Genomic DNA, 10,201 nt, shown 5'->3' with positions numbered 1-10,201 from the left:
ATGTGGGATTTTAATATATAAACAAAAACACTTGACAGAAGTTGAATACAATTTGTAAAGGAAAGCAGAGGAAAACATTTTCCCAAATTAATCTTTTCAAAATGTCACCACCATTCCGAAAGCAAGTGAAGAGGTTTGTGTAAAAGCAGTCCTCCCTGACCAGCTCTGTCCCTAACTCTAAACCCTGACTCTCAACCCTAACGCTAAACCCTCTGAGGGCAGGAAGACGCGCCTTCAGTATAAAGGTTTGAACCACAGAGAAGGAAGAAAAGAGGAAGCAGTAGAGAGTAGTGAAGTAGTGAGGTTAGTGACAGACGTGAGGGAAAGGCGTGTGGAAGCACACGGCTACATGTGGGGTCAAGAAGATCACTCCCACTGGAGGTCATTGATACATCAGCCTCAGATCGCTGAGCTCAGCAGGTCTTCTGGAGGAAGAGGCTCAGATGAACTGAGGAGACGGGACCAGCAGGATGTCCGGATCAGGTGGGGTTCAGCTCAGGTGAGTCTGCCCCCCACCAAACAGGATCAGGTGAGGTTCAGCTCAGGTGAGTCTGCCCCCGACCAATCAGGTGAGGTTCAGCTCAGGTGCGTCTTCCCCCGACCAAACAGGATCAGGTAAGGTTCAGCTCAGGTGTGTCTGCCCGGACCAGACAAGGACATGGATTAGGTTCGATATTCAAAAGATGCAACATTATCTAAACCAAAGAGACGCCATTAAGGAGCAGGCAGGCTTTAGGACGCCTTGCTCGAGGACGTATCAATGTATTCTGAGGACTTGAACCCGGCACCATTGGTCTGAGAGTTGAACCCCCAACCCCCTACCTAGTCCACTATGTCCAGATAATGCAAACTTACGAGGAATCCTTGATGGTAGAGTCCTGGTCGTCCTCAGGATTTGCCTTCCAGATGTACGGCTTCTCCGTCAGTCCTCCAGATTCCTGGTCTGGTTACAAATGTAATTTGTCTCTATTGTAAGGTCACAAACACAGGAGCAGTTGGGCTCTAATGGCGCGTAACAAAGTAGCAGCTGTAGTTTGTCTGGTAACCAACCACAGTAGTATGCCTCAACTTCTACTGGACAAACTAATCCTGCGTTACAACAAGTCCAGTCTGTTTACTTTATGCAAACTTACGAGGATCTTTGTTGGTAGAGTGATGTCGTCCTCCAGAGTCTTGGCTCCTCCATCAGCACTCCTCAGCCAGAGTCCTGGTCTGGAACAAACAGCGCAAGTCTGGCCCCAACGTCTGGTAACAAACATGTAGTTTGTCTTATTTTTAAGCCCTTTATTTCCACTTTGTTAGGTTAATACAAACTTACAATCCTTGTTGGTAGAGTGATGGTCATCCTCCAGATTCACGGCTCCCCTACCAGCTTGCTTCCACTCCAGAAAGGGTTCTAGTAAGAAAACACAGCGGTAGTTTGTTAACGCATGCCAAAGTAACAGCTCTATTTTGCCCGTTAAGTCAACCATGTAAGTAAATACAAACTTACGAGGAATCCTTTTTGGTCGATTCCTAGTTGTCCTCCAGCGTCTCAGCTCCTCCATCTGCTCTCCTCAGACAGAGTCCTGGTCTGGAACAAACAGCAGAAGTCTTGCTTCAATGTGTGGTTAAACGGATGTAGTCGTCTGGTATATTGGTACAAACGCCGGTGGTTTGTGGTAGCAGTATTCTACGAGAAGTGGCAGTGAGTGTGATGGTCACTTCAGAGTCAGGCTCCATCTACCCCACGACAGACATCCTCCACCAGGCAGGGCCTCCATCAGCTCCTCCACCAGGCAGGGCCTTCAGCACGGCTCATCCCCCAGGCAGGAACTTCAACACGGCTCCTCCATCAGCTCCTTCAGCCATGGATACCTGGTCTGGTTACAAACACAGAAGTTTAAAAGATATTTTTGTAAAGGAAAGCAGAGGAAACACTTTCCCAAATTAATCTTTTCAAAATGTCACCACCATTCAGAAAGCAAGAGAAAAGGTTTATGTTAAAACAGCCCTCCCTGACCAGCTCTGTCCCTGACTCTAAACCCTGACTCTCAACCCTAACGCTGAACCCTCTGAGGACAGGAAGACGCTCCTTCAGTGTAAAGGTTCAAGGAGGCACTCCTTCAGAGTAAATGTTCGAACCACGGAGAAGGAAGAAAAGGGGAAGGAGTAGAGAGTAGTGAAGTAATGAGGTTAGTGACAGACGTGAGGGAAAGGCGTGTGGAAGCACACGGCTACATGTGGGGTCAAGAAGATCACTCCCACTGGAGGTCATTGATACATCAGCCTCAGACCGCTGAGCTCAGCAGGTCTTCTGGAGGAAGAGGCTCAGATGAACTGAGGAGACGGGACCAGCAGGATGTCCGGATCAGGTGGGGTTCAGCTCAGGTGTGCCTGCCTCCGACCAATCAGGATCAGGTGAGGTTCAGCTCAGCTGTGTCTGCCCGGACCAAACAAGGACATGGATTAGGTTCGATATTCAAAAGATGCAACATTATCTAAACCAAAGAGACGCCATTAAGGAGCAGGCAGGCTTTAGGACGCCTTGCTCAAGGACGCATCACTGTATTCTGAGGACTTGAACCTGGCACCATTGGTCTGAGAGTTGAACCCCCTACCTAGTCCACTATGTCCAGATAATGCAAACTTACGAGGAATCCTTGATGGTATCGTCCTCAGGATTTGCCTTCCAGATGTACGGCTTCTCCGTCAGTCCTCCAGATTCCTGGTCTGGTTACAAACGTAATTTGTCTCTATTGTAAGGTCACAAACACAGTAGTAGTTTGTCTCTAATGTAAGGTCACAAACACAGGAGTAGTTGGGCTCTAATGGCGCGTAACAAAGTAGCAGCTGTAGTTTGTCTGGTAACCAACCACAGTAGTATGCCTCAACTTCTACTGGACAAACTAATCCTGCGTTACAACAAGTCCAGTCAATTTACTTTATGCAAACTTACGAGGATCTTTGTTGGTAGAGTGATGTCGTCCTCCAGAGTCTTGGCTCCTCCATCAGCGCTCCTCAGCCAGAGTCCTGGTCTGGAACAAACAGCGCAAGTCTGGCCCCAACGTCTGGTAACAAACATGTAGTTTGTCTTATTTTTAAGCCCTTTATTTCCACTTTGTTAGGTTAATACAAACTTACAATCCTTGTTGGTAGAGTGATGGTCATCCTCCAGATTAACGGCTCCCCTACCAGCTCGCCTCCGCTCCAGAAACACGTTCTAGTAAGAAAACACAGCGGTAGTTTGTTAACGCATGTCAAAGCAACAGCTGTATTTTGCCCTTTAAGTCAACCATGTAAGTAAATACAAACTTACGAGGAATCCTTTTTGGTCGATTCCTAGTTGTCCTCCAGTGTCTCAGCTCCTCCATCTACTCTCCTCAGACAGAGTCCTGGTCTGGAACAAACAGCAGAAGTCTTGCTTCAATGTGTGATAAAACAGATGTAGTCGTCTGGTATATTGGTACAAACGGAGGTCATTGATACATCAGCCTCAGACCGCTGAGCTCAGCATGTCTTCTGGAGGAAGAGGCTCAGATGAACTGAGGAGACGGGACCAGCAGGATGTCCGGATCAGGTGGGGTTCAGCTCAGGTGCATCTACCCCCGACCAAACAGGATCAGGTGAGGTTCAGCTCAGGTGTGTCTGCCTGGACCAAACAAGGACATTGATTAGGTTCAATATTCAAAAGATGCAACATTATCTGAACCAAAGAGACGTCATTAAGGAGCAGGCAGGCTTTAGGGCGCCTTGCTCAAGGACGTATCACTGTATTCTGAGGACTTGAACCCGGCACCATTGGTTTGAGAGTTGAACCCCCAACCCCCTACCTAGTCCACTATATCCAGATAATGCAAACTTACGAGGAAACCTTGATGGTAGAGTCCTGATCGTCCTCAGGATTTGCCTTCCAGATGTACGGCTTCTCCGTCAGTCCTCCAGATTCCTGGTCTGGTTACAAACGTAATTTGTCTCTATTGTAAGGTCACAAACACAGTAGTAGTTTGTCTCTAATGTAAGGTCACAAACACAGGAGTAGTTGGTCTCTAATGGTGCGTAACAAAGTAGCAGCTGTAGTATGTCTGGTAACCAACCACAGTAGTATGCCTCAACTTCTACTGGACAAACTAATCCTGCGTTACAACAAGTCCAGTCAATTTACTTTATGCAAACTTACGAGGATCTTTGTTGGTAGAGTGATGTCGTCCTCCAGAGTCTTGGCTCCTCCATTAGCGCTCCTCAGCCAGAGTCCTGGTCTGGAACAAACAGCGCAAGTCTGGCCCCAACGTCTGGTAACAAACATGTAGTTTGTCTTATTTTTAAGCCCATTATTTCCACTTTGTTAGGTTAATACAAACTTACAATCCTTGTTGGTAGAGTGATGGTCATCCTCCAGATTCACGGCTCCCCTACCAGCTTGCTTCCACTCCAGAAAGGGTTCTAGTAAGAAAACACAGCGGTAGTTTGTTAACGCATGTCAAAGTAACAGCTCTATTTTGCCCGTTAAGTCAACCATGTAAGTAAATACAAACTTACGAGGAATCCTTTTTGGTCGAGTCCCAGTTGTCCTCCAGCGTCTCAGCTCCTCCAACTGCTCTCCTCAGACAGAGTCCTGGTCTGGAACAAACAGCAGAAGTCTTGCTTCAATGTGTGGTTAAACGGATGTAGTCGTCTGGTATATTGGTACAAACGCCGGTGGTTTGTGGTAGCAGTATTCTACGAGAAGTGGCAGTGAGTGTGATGGTCACTTCAGAGTCAGGCTCCATCTACCCCACGACAGACATCCTCCAACAGGCAGGGCCTCCGTCAGCTCCTCCACCAGGCAGGGCCTCCAGCATGGCTCCTCCACCAGGCAGGGTCTTCAGCATGGCTCCTCCACCAGGCAGGGCCTTCAGCGCGGCTCCTCCATCAGCTCCTTCAGCCATGGATTCCTGGTCTGGTTACAAACACACTTGGTATCAGCAGTAAATCACCTTGGGGCGCAATACACCCCACCTCCTGCATCCGAGGTTCACTTGTAAAATGGACGTCTTCAGATTGTCTTCAGATTGTTGCGTTCAGCAATTCATCCACTACGGTCATAGCAGCACCAGAAACAATAATGGCTCATACGACTCCTACACAAAACCGGTATGAATTAACTCAAATCACAGCTTGGCACAGATGTAAAGTCATAAGTTGATCAAAACCATCCCTAAACCTGAGGATTTTAGTGTTTCAGATGAGCTTGGTGATGGTTACCCTCTGGTCCGGTGCTGCAGGCCCCTGGTCTCCAGCCTCAGTCTCCGGTCCATCCTGGCACCACAAGCCTCCGGTCCCAAGCCTCTCAGCCTCACCTTTGTGCTACAGCAGCAGGTTTATATCAGCATTTGCCAAACAATAAACTTAATTGACTCATCCAAAACCTAGTTACAAAATTAATTTAACTATTATTTTATAACTCAAGGCTGGAAAAGACTTGAGACCAGACATTTTGGGAATGAAGACAGAGCAGTCCACAAGTTTAAAGAAGTGGTTCAGGCCATGCATTTCTCTACTCACACACACACACACGAGCACTGACCTGTTCTGGAGGACTTCTGACAGGAGGTGAAGGTCTGGCTCTGGGTAAGGAGGTGGAGGTCTTGCTCTGGGTGGCAAAGTTCTGTGGCAATTAATGACAACATGTATTTAGAACGTACAAAAGGTGAAGTAACAATGAACACTAAGCAGTATCAATATTAAATCAAATTTACTCAACTCATATTCAGGTGCTGGGTTCCTTTGAAGAAATGTCAAATTGTCTTCCACCTTGAAATGATTTTCAGCCTTCACCGATGTCAAAAATTGGGCCGCAAGTAGAACGCCGTTTTGTACGCAGCGAGAGTCCCGTCAACGTGGTTAAAAGTACGGCGCAACCATCGGAAATTAAGTTGTTTGAGATAGAGGGCAACAATTCCCAATGGAAACCGACTGAAAAATAGTTTCCGTTGCCAACGGCTCGAGGTTACGCAAATACAATCCAGAACGTTCTGCCAGATTCCCTTAGGGGACTCCCGTCCAACTAACTGCCAGGTGGTTTCTTATGGTTGTCAAGAATACAACTTTCTATGCTAACCATTGGGACTAAATCAAGTGACCGCACTCAGAACCTTCCACGGCGGGAAGCACAAACCGTCCGACTGGAATCCGAACATTCCGGCCGGAACCAACCAAAGAAAAATAACCAGCGCCTCACCTTGAGCTGAACGGAGGAAGATCCTGAAGTCCAGCGATGGTCTTAATTAAAATACAGCCAACAGACTTACCTTGAGGAGATCTGTTTGTTGCTGTTGGTCATTAATACTATTCAGTGTATCATTACATTATGCACCCAGTGTGTACAAGTTATAATCACTCAAAACCATACGAAGAACTAAACTACCATGTACAACAACTTTAAACCGTGTCTACATTTTACAATTATCTAGATTATTCAGGGTCCAAACCATAGAGAAAATCTAAACGTTGAGCTCACAGAGAGCCGACCATAGCCCTGCAACGTCACCCTGACCACCTCATCACCAACAGCAAATCATGCCAGCCAGCCAACGCATTTACATTTCCAGTGAGAAGTGAGCATCCGAGTGAAAGGACTGCCCATATTAAAAATAAGCCCAATTCCTGACTTTTCCAACCATCTTCATGGTTTAAAGATTTACAGACTTGACATGCCATTGTGTTCTAATCCCCTTAGTCTGCTCCCTCGTTACTTATAAAACACTACATCTCCATCACTAGAGTGTTGCATCCTACTCATGGGGGTGTAGTCTGAGTGAGCAGAGATGCATGCTGGGATACAGTGCTGTCTGAAGTCTTCAGTTCTATAGAAACGCCCCTCAGGAGAAACCAAGTGTTTGTGAATCTGTCGTGACATCAGTTACATGAGCTGGAATATCCTTCAAGATGGCGCCAGGATTCTGAGAGGAGAAAGGCCAAGAGGAAGATGTGTGGGTTCTTCCTCTCAGCTAGTGGAACACACCAACGGTCTTCATCAGAGTACCATGGAACACTTTGAAACATTCTCCTCTTTACATCTTGAAGCCCCAGTGAAGGTTTCCTTACCTCCTCAGCTGAAGAGCACAACTTCAGCTCGAAGAGCGCACTAGCTGGAGTTCCCGGATTGGTTCTGATTTAAGGGAACCAATCGTTCAGCTAGTCCTGTCCGAGACAATTAGAGTTCAGCCTGAGAAGACGTGCAACTGAGAGCAAGACAAGATCCACAGGGCTCTCCATCAATCCAGGCTGGTAGGAAGAGCCGTCTCATTACAGGTCTGACGGTCATCTTGAATATCCATTTAGGTCCCTTTCCAACGTCAGACTCTCCTTGTGGAATTCCTTTTGGTGTCCATCCTCCAGTGATCCTGATTGGTGTAGTCCTAGTTTGAAGTCACTGATCTGAACACGCCGCTTGCATCCTTTTACCCTTGATTTGGATACTCTCCTTCCTGCCCAGTGTGTTGGATCTTTCTCCGGAGCATCGCTCAGGGCTCTTCATGTCTACTGGAGGCCCTTAAGTAAACGTGTGGCCGTCCATCAGGTATGATTTAGTTGCCCATTCCAATATCCCAAGCAAATCACACAAACCCCCGTATGAACATTATCACTGTCAAAGCAAGCCACACACATAGAACCCTGGACAGGCACGTAAAACCCCATGCCAGGGGTGAGTGGGAGACACACCCACACACAGTAGAACCCTAGCGATGAAAAAACATCCATCTCATGTCAAACCCAATCACACACACCACTGAGCCATAAAAGGCCAAACAATCATGCAGGGTAAAAACCTCATGCCAAATAACAATCCATCAGCCCCCCCCCCCCCCCCCCCCCCCCCCCCCAGGGCACCCATAACAGAACAACCAATGTCACCAGAGACGTAAATGATGTACAACATTCTTCAGTGGCGTCCCACATTGGTGATGGATTATTCTTGGCGTCTCCAAAATCCCAGGTTGATTCAACATCTCTGAAGTCATGTCTTTGTAGTCCAGTGGTTTCCTGAGTGAGGGGCCTTCACAGATGCAAACGGTGCAGCTTTAGTCATTCTGAGGACAGGAAGGAGGTCATCTGTTCAGAAGAGCACCCAGTGGAGGGGGGTGGCTCTTGAGGAGCAGGATCCATATGGGGATGGCCCCAAATAAGACCTTCTTGGAAATGAAACTGTTCCTGAGGAGTCACGATGCCTGGAGGGGACTGTTGAATGTGTTCCATGGTTCTCTGAGTCAGACTGAAGTTGTGTTTTAGTCGTTGAGATGAGGAGCCCCCTCATCTCTCCCTGGCGTTTCTCCTTCTGAACCCCTGTCTCCATCTTTAAGAACATTCCAGTCCATGTAACTGACGTCACGACAGTTTCTCAAACACTCGGTTTCCCCTGAGGGGGCGTGTCTACAGACCTGTAGACTTCAGACAGCTCTGTATCCCAGTATGCACCTCTGCTCACTCAGACCACATCGTCATCAGTAAAGCAACACTCATGTAATGAAGATGCAGATTTCAGGAGAGTAGAATGAAAGAAGACTGAAGGGATCAGAACCCAACCCATTACTCCAGCTTACAACAATAACTTTGAGCCTGTAACCATTTTAACAAATCATTAAAACCAACATAAACCAAACACCTAAGTAACCCATGAACCAATAAAACAACCTTAATACTCATATCAACCTTCAGGTAACGGGTTAACTCACCAGGAAGCCAAAATACATCAATGTGCCCAAGAGTAATGAGAAATTAATGACTTACAGTTTGCAGTTCATCTTCATGGTTAAGTTGGGATACTCACAGAACTGCAGTCAAATATCCATGATAGACCACCTTTGAAGGAAGGAACAGTTTACTCATGGTCCAAATTTCAAACAAGAGTTAAACCACCACAATCACCGATTTCCTTCACACATTAGGCGAGTCGCGGCAGGTGAGCTAATTAGTAAAACTCAATGCAGGTTCGGCACCCTGTGGTCTTCTTGGCAACAGTGAGAGGCTATTTCAGCTCCGTGTTTGATCTTAAATGACCTCCCTCATTTTAATTAATGGGATGAGTCTGATTTAGATTCAAACTTCAAAACGAAAAAAGTCTTCATTCAATTCCCCTTACTGTGTGCGCGAGTGAGTGTGTGTGAGAAGGAAGCTTTCATCAAAGTGACCAGAGAAACTCATTCACTGGTTAAACTGGAGTCATCGCCTACCAACACACACACGCACCATACAGCCACACACTATACACCATATAGATTCACACCATATGCACGCACACACCACAGATACACACATAGATTCACACACAACATATAGATACAAACCATATGCACACACAAACGACAGATATAAACCATATATATACACACACACACAATAGATACGCACACACCATATAAATAACCACACCAAAGATTAACTTAATATGGATACAAACTAGATCTCACACACACACACACACAGTTCTGGTCACTAAATACTAGGGATGCACCGAATATTCGGCCACCGAACATGTTCGGCCGAAAATGGCCCAAAACATAATGTTTGGTTTCGGCCGAAGGAGTAAAAAGGCCGAACATAATACACCGAACATTTATTTAAAAAAATAAAAATATATAATATTGACTCATTTATTTAAAAGGTACATTGTTCTTAAATTCTTGCTATAATGTCTGCTGGAATGTTAGGAAACGTTCAGTATTAAATAAATATTTTGTATCAAATTTGTAATTGATTTTTATAGAAAAGCAAGACAAAAAAAGTTTATAAAGGACATTTAATTGTTTGATTTATGCAATGGTGAAAAACTAAAGCAAGATTAATGAAAAACATTAAAAGCCACATTCGGTATTCGGTTTCGGCCATCGGCCAACTGTTTCAGTATATTCGTTTCGATTTCGGCCAAGAATTTTAATTTCGGTGCATCCCTACTAAATACTACTCCTCCTTCCCTCTTCTCCTTCTCCCCTCTAATCCTTTTCTCCTCTCCTTCCGTCTCTCTTCCATGTTTAGCGAGTGGGGCGATGAAGGGGGAAAAGTCTAGGGGGGAGAGAGGACCGACAACGCCACCAGGGGAATTATACCCCTGGAAATAAAGTAGGACTATAATAAAAGATGTAACGCGTGTTAAATAATATTAACAATGCTGATAAGGCAAGCAGATTCGTTTAACTGATAAACAGACGGGAAATCAAAATAAACCAAATCTTTATTACAAACA

The 10,201-nt window shown here is 45.8% G+C and overlaps 1 long non-coding RNA gene across 11 annotated transcripts; it reads right to left on the bottom strand.

Annotated features, from left to right (window-relative positions):
- Positions 1 to 2: 2 nt before the first annotated feature.
- LOC130377550 (uncharacterized) lies at positions 3 to 7,836 on the bottom strand. 11 transcript variants are annotated; one of them, XR_008894246.1, is made up of 14 exons: positions 5,546 to 7,835; positions 5,224 to 5,325; positions 4,753 to 4,918; positions 4,519 to 4,599; positions 4,345 to 4,422; positions 4,160 to 4,271; positions 3,846 to 3,933; positions 2,264 to 2,422; positions 1,727 to 1,862; positions 1,493 to 1,573; positions 1,319 to 1,396; positions 1,134 to 1,245; positions 856 to 943; positions 3 to 637 (listed from the first exon to the last, which is right to left on the bottom strand). It is a non-coding gene; the product is annotated as an uncharacterized LOC130377550 (long non-coding RNA). The 11 variants fall into 11 exon arrangements; XR_008894245.1 differs by having other exon boundaries at positions 2,277 to 2,422; XR_008894244.1 differs by having other exon boundaries at positions 856 to 966; positions 1,727 to 2,422; positions 5,546 to 7,836.
- Positions 7,837 to 10,201: the final 2,365 nt, after the last annotated feature.

This window comes from Gadus chalcogrammus, chromosome 23 (assembly GCF_026213295.1).
Source record: "Gadus chalcogrammus isolate NIFS_2021 chromosome 23, NIFS_Gcha_1.0, whole genome shotgun sequence".
NCBI lineage: Eukaryota > Metazoa > Chordata > Actinopteri > Gadiformes > Gadidae > Gadus > Gadus chalcogrammus.
This window is presented reverse-complemented; position numbering and strand designations above follow the sequence as displayed.